General features: G+C 48.3%; 2 non-coding genes across 2 annotated transcripts; one reads left to right on the forward strand and one right to left on the reverse strand.

Annotated features, from left to right (window-relative positions):
* Positions 1-5257: 5257 nt before the first annotated feature.
* On the reverse strand, positions 5258-5328 carry Trnag-ccc (transfer RNA glycine (anticodon CCC)). The gene has a single exon. It is a non-coding gene; the product is annotated as a tRNA-Gly (tRNA).
* A 5065-nt stretch (positions 5329-10393) lies between these two features.
* On the forward strand, positions 10394-10467 carry Trnan-guu (transfer RNA asparagine (anticodon GUU)). The gene has a single exon. It is a non-coding gene; the product is annotated as a tRNA-Asn (tRNA).
* Positions 10468-17172: the final 6705 nt, after the last annotated feature.

The raw sequence follows: 17172 nt of genomic DNA on the forward strand, positions 1-17172 counted from the left end.
ATCCACCATACACGGCCTCGCCAGGGGGCAAGGCCCTGACACTTAGACACACTGTTTCCTGAGAGGTGGCCAAGCTGAATCCATTCCAGTGTCTCTGCCAGAACCCCCAAAGTTGGGTGGTTTTTAAAAAGTCTCCACGAATCAGAGTACCCGAGAGCACTCACTACTGCGTCTGGGGTGTGTGTACCCAGGTTCCCTCACAGTTTACACAGTACTTATGTGCTCATAAGTACTGCATAAAGTTACATAGTTACACAGATGATCAATAAAGATGGATATGACATCTCAAAATAACGATGTGCGGGCATCACAGGAAAGTTCTCCAGGTGGCCTTCGTTTGTGAACCATATACCTGGACACCTTAACATTTTAAAGAGTAGGAGGAGGAGGGAAATACATGAAAGGTACTGACGATGAGGTTGATTAAATTACGTGTACGTACAAATACGGCCTAATGAATCCTGCTATTAGGTATAATTATAGTGCATCAATAAAGACTTTGAAGAGAACTTATTTGAACATTCAGTGATTTAAAAATGGGGCCTACTGTACAAGCAGGTTAGCACTCTGCTGAGGGGGGCAAGAAAGGAAATTTGATAAAATGCTCATGGAAAACAAAGTAAAGAAATCGTATTCGATGGTCACAGCAGGTTAGCGATTAGTTGATGGTTTCTGGCTGGTAGGCCTCAAGTTCAGTTTGACTGTTGTTTGCCTGTGTGAATCCAAAGCTCAAGGCCTTCAGCCTAATAGCATGTCAACAAAACAATTCCTCCTTCCTGTCCCCCAGACTCTCCTTCATAGGGATGGACCAAAAGTTGGGCATAGGCTACACTCTCTGTCATCATGATGGCTGGTTTCTCTCTGTCTCGGGAAATCATAAAGCACCACATCAGACTCACTGAAGAGATATTCCTTTAGTGGTTCATCTTGATTTTTTTTTTAAAGAGAGAGAACTTTTAATATTTATTTTTATTTTCCGGTTGACATAACATCCTTTTTTTATTTTTATGTGGTGCTGAGGATCGAACCCAGGGCCCCGAGCATGCCAGGTGAGCGTGCTACCGCTTGAGCCACATCGCCAGCCCTTCATCTTGATTATTTTTGCTCTGATCACAAGGAGACTTGCTGGTATACTGAGCAACTTCCAAACCAACAGAAACCTACTTTTAAAACAAATTAGGAGATAGGTGGTCACTGTGTTGTCCAGGGTGGCTCCAAACCTCTGGGATCAAGCAATCCTCCGGCCTCAGGCTCCAGAGGAGCTTGGACTACAGAACTAAGGAACAGGTCAACCTGCCCAGAAAGGAACCTACTTCAATGTGAAGAAGCACAGATAATTTATAAGTAAAAACGGGAAAGTGAGAAAGCAACGAGTAAGGTGGAAGATGAGCTCTCTCCCTGAGAGCTGGGAGGAGGCCGAGGGCAGGAAATCCAGATCTTCTGCCCAAGTGCCCTTTGCGATTCAAGAGGATAGCCTTCCCGCAGTCCCCTCCACAGACCCACATCCTCTCCAGGACCACCAACAGTGGTGTGGACAGCAGCCCCAACTCCAACACTGGGCCAGCCCTTCAGGACAAGTCCCTGGCTCAGCTGGACTGAGAATGTGCAGGCCCTGAAGCACATGATGTGCAGAGCCAGCCCCAAGGAGCAGGAGAAACCCAACCCCCACAGGCCAACCAGGATCTCCTGACCCAAAGACAGCAGGCAGCCCAATAATGGGATCAGAGAGCCTTTGGGTCCTGAGGGGTCTCAAGGCCTCCAAGAGAAGGAGAGAGATACACTAGGCCCATGCTAATTGAAAGACAACTGGAGGAGCTATGTTGATTCCAGACAGAGAAATCTTCAGGGCAAGGAAAGTCATTAGGGGTAAAGAAGGATATGACTTAATGATAAAGTGGTCAGTTCCCCCAAGAAGATGATGCAATTCTTCATAATAGGGTCTCTAACAGGAGAGTGTCCGAATATGTCAGGCAAAACCTGAAAGAAGGGCAAGGAGGTATAGCCAAATGCACAGCTATAGTTGGAGACTTCAGCCTCACTCAATGGGTCGTCGACAGATCCGGCAGGTAGAAAATCAAGGAGGATAATGTTGAACTGGCAGCACCACCAGAGGTTTATAGATCACCTCATTCGACAAGGAAGAAACATGTTCTTCTCTAGCTCATGTGAAGTACTCACCACGATCTGCACATTTTGGCCCATAAAACACACTTCAATAGATAGAAAGCAATAGAAATCATACAAAGCATGCTCTCAGGAACAATGAAACTCAACAAGAAATCTCTAAGAGAAAGGTAGCTGGAAGGCCCCAATTTGCAAATGAAACATAACCCTTCATTACAATAGATGCAACAAAATAGTCTCAGGAGATATTGAATATTTGCAGTACGTGACAATGAAAATACAAGTGTGTCAATAGAGTCAGGCCCAGTGGTGCTCCTGTAACCCCAGACACTTGAGTGGCTGAGGCAGGAAGATTCCAAGTTAAGGACAGCCTTAGCAATTTAGGGAGAAGTTGTCTCAAAATAAAAAGTGAAAAAAGGGTTCAGGATGTAGCCCAGTGGCAAAGTGCTTCGGGTTCAACCTCTAATGCCGTTAAGTAAACAAGTAAATAAACAGCAATACAACAAAGCCGATGCTCACAGGTGCATTCACAGCAATGAGTGCACACGCCAACAAGGAAAAAATCCAAAAGTATCATCTAAGCTTCCATTCAAGAACTCTAAGCAGAAGAGCAGATTTAATCCCAGGTATGCCAAAGAAACCAAGATTACATCAGACGTCCTGAAATGGACAGAAGAGAAAGTGTAGAGAAAACCAGTGAAACCAAAAGGTAGTTCCTTGATGATCAACCAAAATCCACAACCTGGGCTGGGGATGTGGCTCAAGCAGTAGCGCGCTCGCCTGGCATGCCTGCGGCCCGGGTTCAATCCTCAGCACCACATACCAACAAAGATGTTGTGTCCGCCGAGAACTAAAAAAAAAATATTAAAAAAAAAAATTCTCTCTCAAAATCCACAACTTCTCACTGAATAACCAAGCAATGGGAAGACTCAGATTGCCAATATCCAGAAGAAGGAAAGGGGCCAAACTACTCATGTCACAGGCCTTGACAGGAGAGTAGAGGCCTATTAAAACAACTCTCTGCTCACCATGCTGACACCTGCGATGACACAGTCTAGCAAAGCTCACAGGCCACACAGACCATCCACATAAGTCCTCACATATTAAAGAAATTGAATCTGCAAGGAACAACCTCCCAAAACAGAGCCCGGGGTCTAGGTAAATTTGATTCATTCTACCAGACACTTAAAAAAGAGGTGATAGCCAATTTTCTCTACAATCTCTTCCACAAAATACAAACCCTGGACAGCTTCTTAACTGTTTTATAGGCAAGTTTTAGCACAGTACCAAAACCAGAGAAATGACCCAGGGTGTTGAACTAGCCTGGGCTGCAGACCACCTCTTCAAAATCAGCCCTGGAGGAATGATTCACCCAGCAAGGAAACAGGGCTCCCAGGACCTGTTGGAGGAAAGGGAGGAGGGGAGGAGGAGCAGGGGCAGGAGGAGGAGGAGGAGATGGGGGGGGGAGAGGAGGAGGAGAGGGAGCAAGGGGAGGAAAGGGAGGAAGAGGAGGAGGAGGATGGAGGGAAGAGGAGGAGAAGGGGGAGCAATGGGAGGAAAGGGAGGATGAGGAAGAGTGGGAAGGAAGGGGAGGAGGAGCAGGGGCAGGAGGAGGGGGAGGAAGAGGGGAGGGGGAGGGCAGGAGGAGGAGGAGAATGGGAGGGAAGAGGAAGAGGAGGTTGAGCAAGGGGAGGAAAGGGAGGAGGAGGAAGAGGGCAAAGCAGGGGAGGAAGAGCAGGGGCAGGAGGAGGAGGAGGGGGAGGGGGAGTGGCAGGAGGAGGATGGTGGGGGAAGAGGAGGAGGAGAGGGAGTGGCAGGAGGAGGAGGATGGTGGGGGAAGAGGAGGAGGAGGGGGAGCAAGGGGAGGAAAGGGAGGAAGAGAGGGAGGAGGAGGAAGAGGGGAAGAAAGGGTGGAGGAGCAGGGGCAGGAGGAGGAGGAGCAGGAGGAGGAGCAGGGAAGAGGAGCAGGGCAGGAGGAGAGCAGGGGCACGAGGAGGAGGAAGAGCTGGTGGAAGAGGACAGGGAGGAGGATCAGTGAAAGAGGAGTAGGAGGAAGAGGATTGGGAGGAGGACCAGGTGCAGGAGGAGGAAGAGGACCAGGAGGAGGAGGGGCAGGGGAGCTGGGGCAAGAGGAGGAGGAGGAGAGGCAGGAGTAGAGGAGGAGGAGGAGGGGCAGGAGGAGCAGGAAGGGCAGGGACAGGAACAGCAGGGTAAGGAGGAGGAGGATCAGGGAGGAGGAGGAGGAAGAGGGCAGAAGGAGCAGGGCAGGAGGGTTGCCTGCAGACTGGAACCAATTATGCACTTCGGTGTGCATGCGGATGACCTTCAGAGACAGGACAGAGGACACAGAAAGGAGAGAAGCCTACTCAGTTCTGTTGTCCTGGCGTCTCCCTCCGAGCTCTTCCTGAGGCCCATTCAAGAGAGTAAAGGACCGGTGACCCTTGGCCAGTGTTCTGGAGTGGGCAGCACTTGGACTCTGCGAAGAGCCGGTGAAAACAGACGGGGTCCACCGACTGGACGCAGCTTGGCTGGTCCCGGGCTCAGAGCCGCAGGGGTTCCAAACTCTGCACAGAAGGCAGGGTGTCCCTGGGCGGGGGGGGGGGGGTGGGGGGCGAAAGCAGGAGGATTAGAAGGGCGTCCCCCTCCCCGCGCTCCTGGGCCACCCTGAACTTTCCGCAGACGCTGCGGACTGACTTTGACCGGGACCACCAGGCACAAGGGGCTGTTGTCCGGCCGGCCGCAGCCACGCGCAGAACGCGCGGCGAGAGTGGGTCTGGGCTCCGCGCCTCCCGCGCGGTGTGCGCAACTGGTCCCGTGGCGCTGCTGTCGGGCGTTCCCTTCCCGGTCCCCTTCTGCAGGGAGAAGCGGCCCAGTGACCTGTCCAAGTGCAGGAAGTGAATCCGTGCGCAGGAGCCTCCAGATCCGAGGAAAAAGGGTTGCACGGGTTTGCTGAGCAGAGGAGGACAGGCAAACCCACACTGCATAGTCAGCCTGTGCCTGCCGAGATCCCTTCCTGTGTGGCAGTTGGGAAATGACCCTGAGATCTTGGCCTTTGTGGTCTTTCCTGACCAGACTTGCTGGAGACCAGGGGAGGGAAGGCGAAAGCGGGCCTCCCAGCTGCGCTGAGAAGGTGTGCATTGGCCGGGAATGGAACCCGGGTCTCCCGCGTGGGAGGCGAGAATTCTACCACTGAACCACCAATGCTTGGGGTACAGGACTTGCTCCATCCTGGTGACGCGGAAAGCAATAATATACGGACGTCACTATGAAGAAAACCAACTGGCTTCAAGAAGCCCAAGTCTGCAGCGGGCTCTGGACCACCGGGTGGAGACCCGCTAGAGGAAAACAGCAGAAATTCACCCGTTTTCGGTCCCTGGTCTTCATCTGCGGCGACCCTAGGGAAAGGTCATGTCCTCGCTTGTTAATCTATATGGCCCCTGCCCTGCCCTGGCTGGCGGCTGCTAGGGGCTGACCAGTGGTGGGAGCTCGAGGGTCCGGGAATGATGCCACACACAGGCTCCACTGTGCTGATTCTCCTAGGCTTTCTTTTTCCAGAAGCAGTTTCCCTGCAGCCCTGCCTGACTTTCATGGCCAGGATTTGTCAAGTTTCTCGGCGAATTGCCTGCCATCCCTGCAGGAGAAACGCAGCCTGAGGTGAAGTCCACAAAAGCAGCACAAGGTACCCTGCAGGGGGAGGCTTTTCTGACCCTTTCAACAGGCCGGGGCGCAGAACTCAGGGAGTGAAGGATAATCCCTCTAATCTTAAAATCTGTGAAAATTTATGGCCAAGGGTCCACTTAGAAACTGTCAGCATGGGCCAAAGTGACCTGGAGTTGTCATGGCAGAGGGGACGTGCCAGTCTGATGCCATTCTACTGTCAGTCAAAAGTGAAGAGGTGGACCTGAGCGGGACTCTCAGGATCCCCAATAAACCTGGAAGGCAGGAGAGGCACTCTGTCCCTCTCCTCTCTGAGGGGACCCACTCCCTCTCTCGCCTGACAGTACTCCCTTTCTCTTTTCCTTTCCCTTCCATAAACTCAGGGTTGTTTGAAGGGGTCTTCACAGGGCCTCAATTCCCACCAGGCCCCAACCCTGTAACACTGCCTCCCAAGCCCCATCCTCCCAACCTTGAGACCCATGTCAGGTGTTTGCCCCAAAGACCTTCAGAACCCAGCTGCACTCTTGGCTATGTCCCTGGGTGACTCTGCACCTGAGTGGTAATGGAGCTTCTCTCCTCTCTCCTTCCCTTCTGCATCCCTGGAACGGACCCAGGATTGAATCTTGCTTTAGATTCTCATGTCTTACAGAGACTTACACAAGAGCCAATAAAGGACAGTTCCCAGGAATTCTGCCCTCCCCCACACCCTCTTTGGCCCCCCAAGAGGCTGGTTCAGGGAGGAACAGTGGATGGTGGAGCCATAGGATGTGGTTCCTCTTTCTGCCAGCCATTTGCTTTTGTCCAGTGTTCACCCTTGTGCTTAAGAGCAGCCTGGTACAGAATGGCACCGTCTCATGGTCTGATCTTTTTCTGTCTGATTAACTTCTACAGCTGGAGTTTGCTTTTATATTCAAAATGAGTGAACTAGGTCTATTCTGATGGGCAGGAGTTGTGTTGGGGATTCGTGGTCTAGTTAGACTCATTTTCACCACCTCATCCTGTGGTTCCTGTTTTTTTTTTTTTTTTTTTTTAATTTCTTTGCATGTCCTTAAATCTCTTTCTGCCTTTTATACCTAGACTGTTCTGCTTCAAATGACTGTATGTTTTTCTATATCAGTTCTAAATTCCATATCCCTGAGCATTTAAGATATTTCTTGGATCTTGGGTGCACAGGACAAAGGCAATCCTCCTTAGTTCAGGACACATGACAGTGGCTTCTCTGAGCAAGGCCTTCTTTGTCTTCCATTATCTCCTGAGTGTATCCTACTCCTAGTAGCAAATGTATTTATGCTTTACTTGGGACAAAGGTATCATTCTAATGTAAGATGTTAAAGGCTAGGGGAAGCCGGGTGTGGAGTGTAGAGAAATCCTGTGTACTGTCTACTCTATCTTTCACAAATCTAAATGTGTCTAAAAGTAAAAGGTTATGAAAAAAGAGGGGAAACAGGGTGGGTGTGGGGACCTAGGCCTGAAATCCAACAACACTAGAGGCAGGAAGATGGCAAGTTTGAGCCCTGCCTCAGCAACTCAGTAGGGCCCTGAGAAACTTAGTGAGCCCCTATCTCAAAATTTAAAGCATAAAAAGGGCTGGGGAGGAGGCTCAGTGGTAAAGCACCCTGGGTTCAATCCCTGGTAACAAAAAAGAAAAAGAAAAATGAAAGGGAGGTGGAAAGACACTGATCAGCATCTCTCCAACAACATTTCTACATAACCAAAAGAAATCAGAAAGGAACTCAATATCATTGCTCATTCGGGAAAATAATGGTAATATACCCTTACACACCCACCCGAATGGGTCACTTTTAAGAGATAGTTAAAAACATGAGCTTACAAGAATTTGTATCTTCTCTCCCAATGGGAAAAAGAAAAACTCAAATTATCCTTGTTTGCTGAGGACATGATTCTATGCACAGAAGACCCAAAGAACTCTACCAGAAGACTTCTAGGACTCATAAATGAATCCAGCAAAGGAGCAGGATATGAAATTAACACCCACAAATGAATTGCAGTCCTCTACATAAATGATGAATCAATTGAAAGAGGCACTAGGAAAACTATCTTCAAAAAATAGAGAGAGATTCCCAAGTATATGCATATACATATACATTAGACCTCTACAATGAAAACTACAGGACACTAAAGAAAATAATTGAAGAACACCTTAGAAGATGGAAAGTTCTCCCATGTTCTTGGACATGCAGAATTAATATGATCAAAATGGCCATACTACCAAAAGACATACAAGAGAGGTCTTTCACCTCTCTTGAGATTCCCTCCTGCTCCAGTCAGAATGGCAGTTATCATGAATACAAGTAACAACAAATGTTGGTGAGGATGTGGGGGGGAAAGTACATTCATGTTTTTCTGGCAGGACTGCAATTTGGTGCAACCATTCTGGAAAGCAGTATGGAGATTCCTCAGAACACTTGGAATGGAAACACCATTTGACCCAGTTATCCCACTCCTTGGTATACATCCAAAGGACTTAAAATCAGCATACTACAGTGACAGAGGCACATCAATTTGACAGCAATTCACAACAGCTAATCTATGAAACCAGCCTAATGCACCCTTCAACAAATGAATGGGTAAAAGGAAGGTGAAAAAAAAAATATATATATAGCATTAGACAAAGGGGAATAAAGGAAAGGGAGGAGAATGAGGAGAGTACAATGAATCGGACCTAAGTTTTCTTTGTTCACATACGAATACACAACCAGTGCAACTCCACATCATGTACGACCTCAACGGTGGAAAATTATACTCCAGGAATGTGTAATTGCAAAAAACACTCTACCATCATGTGTGGCTAAAAAGAAAACAAAGTATCAAAAATGAAAACATAAAAATAATTAGTATCTTCTCTTGTGGTGAGAGAGTAAGACAGTGCAAACATCCTGAAAACCCTTGCTAGCTTCTCCTGAAGTTTAAAATACATCTGCCCCATGACCCAGCAATTCCCTCACTAGGTTTGTACTCAAAAGAAATGAATGCACAAGGCCTCAGGGGACCCCTATGGGAATGTTCATAGCCACCTTCTTCTCCAGGGCTGCAACTAGACATAACCGGTAGCCATCCACTTTACTTTATTCACATTTTGGGACAATACCAAAACACTGATCGTGACAACAAATGGATGCATAGCAGAAACTTTATTCTGCATTAAAAAATGCAAACCACTGGCCAAAAAGTATGGTATTTGATCGAGAATTTCAAGAATAAAACAAAACTAACCCTGGAGATAGAAAACATAGCTGTGATTCCCTTCAGTGAGGTTGTGGGGATGGATGGAGAACAGACTCCACGGACTTCCTGAGCTGATGGAAATTTTCTGTCACTTGCCCTAGAAGAGGGTTCCTATTGGACGCGATCCAGCGGGCCATGAACTGAGGATGGGTGCAATTTAATCTGTGAGCTGCACTTCGGTTTTTATAGTCCCCCGCCCCCGACAGACACACACACACACACACACACACACACACACACGGTTGGGGAATGTCATTCACTCAGTGCACGTGTTACTACGGTTATTCGACCTTGTTTCCAAAGCCTCGTTGGAGTGCAAATGTCATCTCGTTTCTTATTTGGTCTAACCCGACCCCACGGATGACTGCAATACGTGAACCAGGAAGAGGAGGTCGACCACAACCACTGCATCAGAGGCAGCACCTCAATGCTCGGGTTCTCTGGTGACCGAGAACTGGCCAAGGACGGGGCTTCCTTTCCTCCTCCAGACCAGAGAGCTCTGGAGCCACCTAAAAGCTTGGCACTGGATGCGGGGGTGAGGATTGAAAGACAAGGGGGGCCACGTGAGTGCAGGGCCAGCGGTGACTCGATTCGAAGCGCGGTTGCTGCGGCCACAGCGCAGAGTACTGACCACTAGACGGTCACGGCGCCGAGCGGGGGAGGACGGGCGGCGCCTTCTCGGTCCCGGTGGTGGACGCAGCTCGGCGGCCCCCCCTCCGTCCCTGTGCTGGACGTCGCTCAGGGCTGCAACTCCGTGGCTCCGTGTTCACAGCAGCAGGTCGTCGCCTGTCTTGCTCCCCTCCGCCCCTTGGTGCTCCTGGCCGTGGCCTTCGGCCGCCCGGTCGCTGCTCTCGCCCGCGCCCACCCCAGCCTCCGTGAGCCCCGGGACCTCGAGGGCGCTCGGGTGCACCGGGCCTTCCCGGCTTGGCCTCCGCGGAGGCCTAGAAACTTGGCCGAGCCGAGGCTTCGTGCAAAGACCTTGGCCTGGGATAAACGCTCGCGTTTCCGTTCTCAGGGTCCTTTAAAGGACTGGCCCCGCGGCCCGTCCCAGGGCGGCGCGCTACGGTGGGGACAGGCCCACTCAGGGCAGGACGAGGAAGAAGCCTCGACCCCGGAGCCCAGCGGGCATCTCCCGGGCGTCAGCTTTTGAAATCAGCGCCTGGCAGCTCGGGGTGGAGGCCATTCTGCTGCCCTCTGGCCTCGGATTCCGCCGATGGTCAGCTTTCCAACTCGCCGCGCTGATCCGGCGGCTTTTCTGAGCTGTGGGAATTTGCCCGGGATTCTGCAGGAGCCGCGGCGCGTGGCCTGGGGGAAAGCGGCTTAGTGCGCACTGGAACGTATGGACTCCAGGTAGGGGACCCGCCGCGTCTCTGTGGCGCAATCGGTTAGCGCGTTCGGCTGTTAACCGAAAGGTTGGTGGTTCGAGCCCACCCAGGGACGCTTAGCCTCCTCTGTCCAGCTCTTTAGCAACCTGCTCTTGCCCAGTCGTTTTAGCTTCCGTTGAGCTCCTTAGCAATCAGCCCTTTAGCAACCGCAGGGCGCTAGGGACCGCGCCTCCCTGCAGTGCAGGGCCATCTCATCCTTGTTCTGCCTTTCTGCCCAGGCTGCCATCATTGAGCTCAATTCTGGGATGGTTGTCTTCTTGTTTTTCATCAGCAGCATAGTGGACAGGTACACTAGTACAGTAGTACCCTAGCCCCAGGGGGGGCTCACCAGTGCCATCCCCAATATGATTGTCCTCTTCCTTTAAAGAAGGAAAAAGAAGAAAACCTTTCTTTCTTAGTTTTTGCAGTTTTCATTGACCTTTTCCAAATGGTTTTGAAATTGGGTTGGTTCGAGATTTTATGTTAACAAATAATGCTGCCCATCATTCTTGCACCACTACATCATTTCCGTGGTGCAGAGAACTGGCGGTGCAATTGCTGCATCACACTGTTTACCTGATACCCCTAATTTTTGTATATTTTACAAATGTATCTCCCCCAGGAATGATGACAAATCATCGTCCAAGTTACTTCCAACTCTATCCATCGCTCTCTTTGTGAACTTGCCAGGGTGGCCGACTTTCTCTTCATCTACCTATCCATGATTTTCCAGTAAGGGCAGTGCCGAGGCCTGCGGGGAGGGCCACATCAGAAGGCCCCAGTGGACATCACACACAGTTATGCTGTTGCATGTTTTTCCCAGCTTAACTTCCAAGATATTTTAGAGTCCTCCAATAACCATGATCGTTTCTTGGTAGTGACCTACTCACTCAGGTCAAGAGAAGACTGGCCCCTGTTGCGGGGTTCTACCAAGCCACCCGTGCAAAGGGAGGGTGTCAGCTCCTCCGTGTGGTGACAAAACACTTGAGAAAATCTGCTTAGAGGAGAGAAGATTTATTGTGCTTCACGGATTCACAGGTTTCAGCCCACAGTTGCGTGGCCCCGTGATTGTGGTCTTGTGGTGAGGCAGAACATCATGGTGGGGAGCGTGTGGCAGAGCAGAGCTATTCGCCTCATGGTGGCCAGCACAGAGCGGGTGGCCGGCTGGAGAGAGACAGAGAAAGAGAGGAAGGGCCAGGAAGCACGCATACCCTTCTAGGGCATGTTCCCAGTGACCTACCTCCTTCAACGAGGCCTCACTTCCTACAGTTTCAATGGGTTCCCAATAGTCCTTCAGTTCCAAACCCAACAGTGAATTAATCCATCGAGGAGATCGGAGCCCTGTGATCCAGTCATTTCCCAGGAGCCCCACCACTGGACTATGGTGCCCTGGGGACCAGGCTTTCAACACATGAGCCTGGGGGACATCCCAGATCCAAACTACAGCCAGGAGGAAATCTGGGTGCTTCCTGTCAGGTTTTTCCCTTTCTAGGGTCAGTCCTGTTTTCTTATCAAATCTTGGTTGGACTTTTCTAGTATGAAGGAAAACCCACAAATGCCAGTCCTCCCTCCAGTGCCAATGGGGAATTAGCATTCCGAAGACCACCTCTATATTATTCCTCGCCGGAAACAGCAGCGGCCACGTCCTTAAAAACCAGCCCCTCTGAGGCCCAGGATTGGAGCCAGTGGCACCCTGCCCCCAGCAGGCACCTGGGGCAGACCTGAGCCCTGAGACTCTCAGGTGGCTTTGCGCAGCTCTCCTCAGTGCTTCCATGTGAAACGTGGCTCCTCTCCTCCCCTCCTTCCGCCATCAGTGTTTTGTTGCATCAATGGCGTCCCTGTGTGTTTCTGGCTTTGGTGCTAGAGGTGAACTTGGGGATGATCTCTGTGGGGCTGTGGTTGACAGGGACCCATTCTCTGTGGGGTGGTACTTGACTCTAATCCATGCCATTCGTCTGTTTTGATTGCCTACTGTCCTGATATTTGAGGTTGAGAGATTTTTCAACTTTCCTTTCCAATATTTGGAATATATATAAACACACACACACACACACACACACACACACACACAATCTGCAACGTTGTCCATTCCTGCCAAACTTGGGTACAGTTCCTATGGTGAGGATGATCCAATATGCAATGCCCCTTCTGTTCCATACAAACTCTTAGCCCTCATAAATTGCTGTAGCTAATGGGGGTCTTAGTGCTGGAAGAAAATGGAATATCTAACACGTAGGGAAGGGGCGGCTCTCTTGGATTGGTGTGACCATTTTGGTAGCATCCTTTGGGGATATATGTGTTCACATTTCAAGGGAAATAAATCCAAACAAAATTACTGGGTTGTGTTTAGGGCAGTGGTGTCTTTAATTTTCTGAGTAACTTCCATATATGAGGAAATGAGTTGTGCTACATCATAGTCCAAATGACACCATGCAGCAATAGTGTACCCAGGTAGAAGGGGAAGGGGGACAACCACTGTCAAAATCAGTTTTTCTATATTTCACTTCTACACCTTGTCCCCATCCTTAATGGCATCTAATACAGTGGTCATGGTCACACCGAGTGTCCCTACCAGCCTATCCAGATGGGACACAGAACCGTGGCCCAGCCAAGTGTCCGGCTCAGAAATGCCAGGCAGGAAGAGATGCCCATGGAATGACAAGGGCCAAGTGACCCCCCCTTCTCCTGTCCTATCTGTGACTGTCTTGGCAGAAACTGTGTCACTAAAGCTATTGTTTGCACTTCCTTTGCCAAAGGGCAACAAAGCTGGGCATTAGCTGAAGCTGGGAAGACATATTTCATTGAGTGATTACTGACAGCATAGGACAGAGCTGAACTTCCCTCAGATTAGTGCAGGGGTGACAGGGCATTCTAAAGGGACAGTGACTTAGAGAGAGAGCCGGGAGCACATATGAAAAATGACAAAGGGCTGGTCACTGTAACCATCTGACTTATCTGGCCGGCTGTGTCTCGGCCACCTGGCAATTATTGGGAACTTAGGATTCTGTCCTCCCACAGAGACCGGGAGAAAGAGGTTCGCTCCCTCCTGGTGAAGACATTTTAAAAGACGGGCATAGAGATCTTTGAGAGAAACACGTCGAGACTGCAGAAGATGCACACCAGAAGAGAGGAAGGAGTTGGTGTTCAGCAGGAGCTCTGGGAAAGACGCTGTGTTTACTTACAATCAGGTGTTGGTAGAACCACCCACCACCTCTCCCATCAGGCTGAAGCTTTCTCAGACAGGTATTCTCAAGGGAGGATGCTTAGGAAGGTGACCGAATGCTGCTGGAAGTTAGGCTGGGATTGTCTGGCTGCCCTGGGCACAAAGGTTTGTACAGAGTCACGTGTGCTGAGATTTCAGTAATTCCCACCTCCCAACCCTCTGTTCCATGGCCATGATGATGACCAGACTTCCTCCGATGGTCATGGCCACAAGGCCATCATGAATGACATTAAGAGGCCAGGCACATCTGGTGACCTGGATGGAAGTATGAAGGACACCATTAGACGAAGAGTGGACACCATAATAGGTATGTCTTATCCATATCCAGGGATCTGGACAGAAAGCATTTTAAGGCTTGGTCAAGATGGAAAGTCACTTGTGCAACTGGCCTGAAGTTCAAACTGACATTAGCAAAGTCCAGAGTGTACTGATATTTTGAAAAAACAAAGCCACTCCAACAATTCACTGGTGGTAATGATGGTAGGGGCTGGGGTGAGACTACATGCGGTCAAAATGAACCCCGTGTTCACTGAAAGCCCAACATATTACTACTGCAAAGGAGAAGCCAACGATATGCTGAAATATAGTAGAGGTATTTTATAAGACATTATGTTAAATGTATTACTTGGAGTGATTGAGGGTATAGGAGTAGTTAATTTTACATGTCAGCTTGGATAGACCAGATGGTGCTGTGACATTTGGTAAAACACTTCTGAGTATGTCTCCAAAAGTGTTTCTGGATGAGATTACCATTTGAATCATAAACTGAATAAAGCAGATTGCCCTCCTCCATGTCTATGAGCCTCATTCAGTCAACTGGAAGCCCTGGATTACAACAACAAAACAAGAAGAAGAAAAATAAAATAAAAACAAGGTTAAGGAAGAATTCTCTCTGTGTGTCTCTCTTTTAAATACACATCTTTAGTTGTCAATGGACCTTTATTTCATTGATTTATTTATAGGTGGTGCTGAGAATCAAACCCAGTGCCTCACAGTTGCCAGGCAAGTGCTCCACCTCTGAGCCACAAGCCCAGCTCCTCTTTCTCTCTTCTACACTGTCTTTGAGCTGAGACATCAGTTTTTGAACTACAGCATGGGCTCTCCTGGATCAGATGCAGGTCTAGGATTTCTCAGTGTCCATGATCACGTGAGCCAATGCCTTTTTATAAGCCTCTCTATGCAAATAATGTTTGAACCATATGGGTTTTGTTTCTCTAAAGAATTCAGACCAGTTCAATCTTTAGAGTAGTTTTGTTCTCCATGCCTTTGAAAAATGCAGAGGAGGATAGAAGAAATTGTGGACAGTCCTCAAAGAAGAACAGTAGGGATCAGTGAACATTTTGTACTCTTCATTTTAAAAAAGGTGCAAAGCCTGGTGTTATTGGCGCTATCTTCAAGGGTATCAAGGGTGCTGGGAAGTTTTGTTTGCCTTAATGTTTTCTAAACAACGTCCAGGACAAACAAGGAGAAATATACTTAGATTTCATGTAGTACCTGTGTTTTTTTAGAAAGAGTTCACATAGTATCTTAAGAACCGATACAGAGAGGTCCCTTGTAGTTTTTACCCGGTTTCCTCAAATTGTAACATTTGGTGGTATTTACAATGTTTTTTAAAATATCCCATGTAGTATAGTACCAGGACACTGACATTGATATAAGCAAGAATATTTTCATCACCACGAAAGTCCACCAAGAGGCCCCCTATTTTTAAATTAAACTCTTCTTATTTTTTTAGTTGCTGATAGAACATTATTTTTGTTTATTTATATGTGGTGCTGAACATCAAACCCAGTGCCTCACACATGCTAGGCAAGCATTTTACTACCGAGTTGCCACCCCAGCCCCCTGGAGGCCCTTTTGGAATGATAGTCTCCTCTCTTCAGGAGGGTCCCTCCTTTCCTCTTTAACCCTGGCCACCTCTAATGGACTTGCATTCCTGTGGTTTATTCTTTTCAACATGATGTATGAATGGAACCCCGTGTTTAGCCTTTGGGATTACAGTTTGTCACTGTGAGTTTTTCTGGAGAGTCATTCCGGTGGCCGAGTGTATGAATGGGTTGTTCTCTTGGTACTGAAATGCCTGGTACTATTCCATGCTATGGATAGATAAACCATAATTTGTTTACCCAAAGGTTGTCCACATTCCCTCCCGCTGCCGCCAGATATTAAGAATGCAGTTGCTATGAAACTTACTATACAGGTATCTGTGGGAGCCCCAGTACTTATCTCTGCCTGGCCTTTGCTCATTGTACAGAACAAAGGAGTTGGCCACTATGGACTGAGACTTCTGGAACTGTAGCCCCAAATAAAGTTTTCGTCAGGTTTAGTCAAGTATTTTGATCACAGCAACACGGAGCTGACCAAAGAGTGGCTTTGATGCTTCCTATTCACCCCAGCAATATACGAGTGATCCAGGCTTCCTTGAATCCTCATCAGCACTTGATGCCGTCATGCTTTTATTGAGGACATCCTGATGGGTGTGCACTGATATCTCACTGGGACTTTAATTATCATATGCCTAGTGGCTGATGAAGTGAGCACTTCAACCTGTGAATCTGGGCCCAAGACTGTATGCATTCTGCTCTTGCAGAGGTTTCTAAGCTTGACAATTATTTCCTGCTTCTTGATTGTGTTGTTGGGTTATTCAAGATCCCAGCTGATTCTGACTAGTTGTTCTCTGTATTATTGAAGTCTCCAGCTGTAATTGTGAAATTGTCTGTTCAGTTCCACCGATTTTTGTTGCACATGTTGGACCGACCCTTCTACCATTGCCTAATGTCCCTGTGGGTGTCTGGTTAGTGTCTTTGTTCTGAACTTCTCTTTATCTAATATTAATACAGCCAGCTCTGCTTGCCTTTGCTTAATGCTGCATGGTATAGCTCTGTCCATCCGTTCTTTCCTACCTGCCTGTATCATTATATTTGACTTTGGCTTCTTTGTAACCAGCATGCACTCTGGTGGGTCATACCTCTTAGTCCATTCCTCTACAGTCTGTCTTTGAATGGATGTAATCAGAAAACTTGCATTTAAAAATGAATACTTTTTAGGGGCTGGGATTGTGGCTCAGGGGTAGAGCGCTTGTCTAGCGTATGTGAAGCACTGGGTTCGATTCTCAGCACCACATACAAATAAATAAATAAAAATGTAAAAAATAATAATACTTATTGATAGGAGGGGGCTCAAGTCTGCCATTTTATATTTCATTTTCTGTGTGTAGAGTTTCATTTGTGTTCTGGGGCCGTTTTCTATTTGCTACCTTCTTCTGGGGACTGGAATATATTTTGGAATTGCATATTGGAGTATATGTAGTGGTGTTAATACCATCTGTTTGTGGAGCTCTCTTGGTTTCTCGAGATGGATATATTTTTATATCTATGTCTATATTTTAACACGGTACACTAGTGACATTATTTGTTCGAGTGAGCTATAGAGAACTTAGCTGCCTTTTATATTTCTTTGCCCTCCCCATTTGTAATGTCCTTCTTTTAAATATTTCCTCTACACCAGTTTGGAACCACGCCAAACAGTGTATGAATTTTTCTTAAACCATCAAACATA

This window comes from Urocitellus parryii, chromosome 11 (genome assembly GCF_045843805.1).
Source record: "Urocitellus parryii isolate mUroPar1 chromosome 11, mUroPar1.hap1, whole genome shotgun sequence".
In the NCBI taxonomy this organism is placed as follows: domain Eukaryota; kingdom Metazoa; phylum Chordata; class Mammalia; order Rodentia; family Sciuridae; genus Urocitellus; species Urocitellus parryii.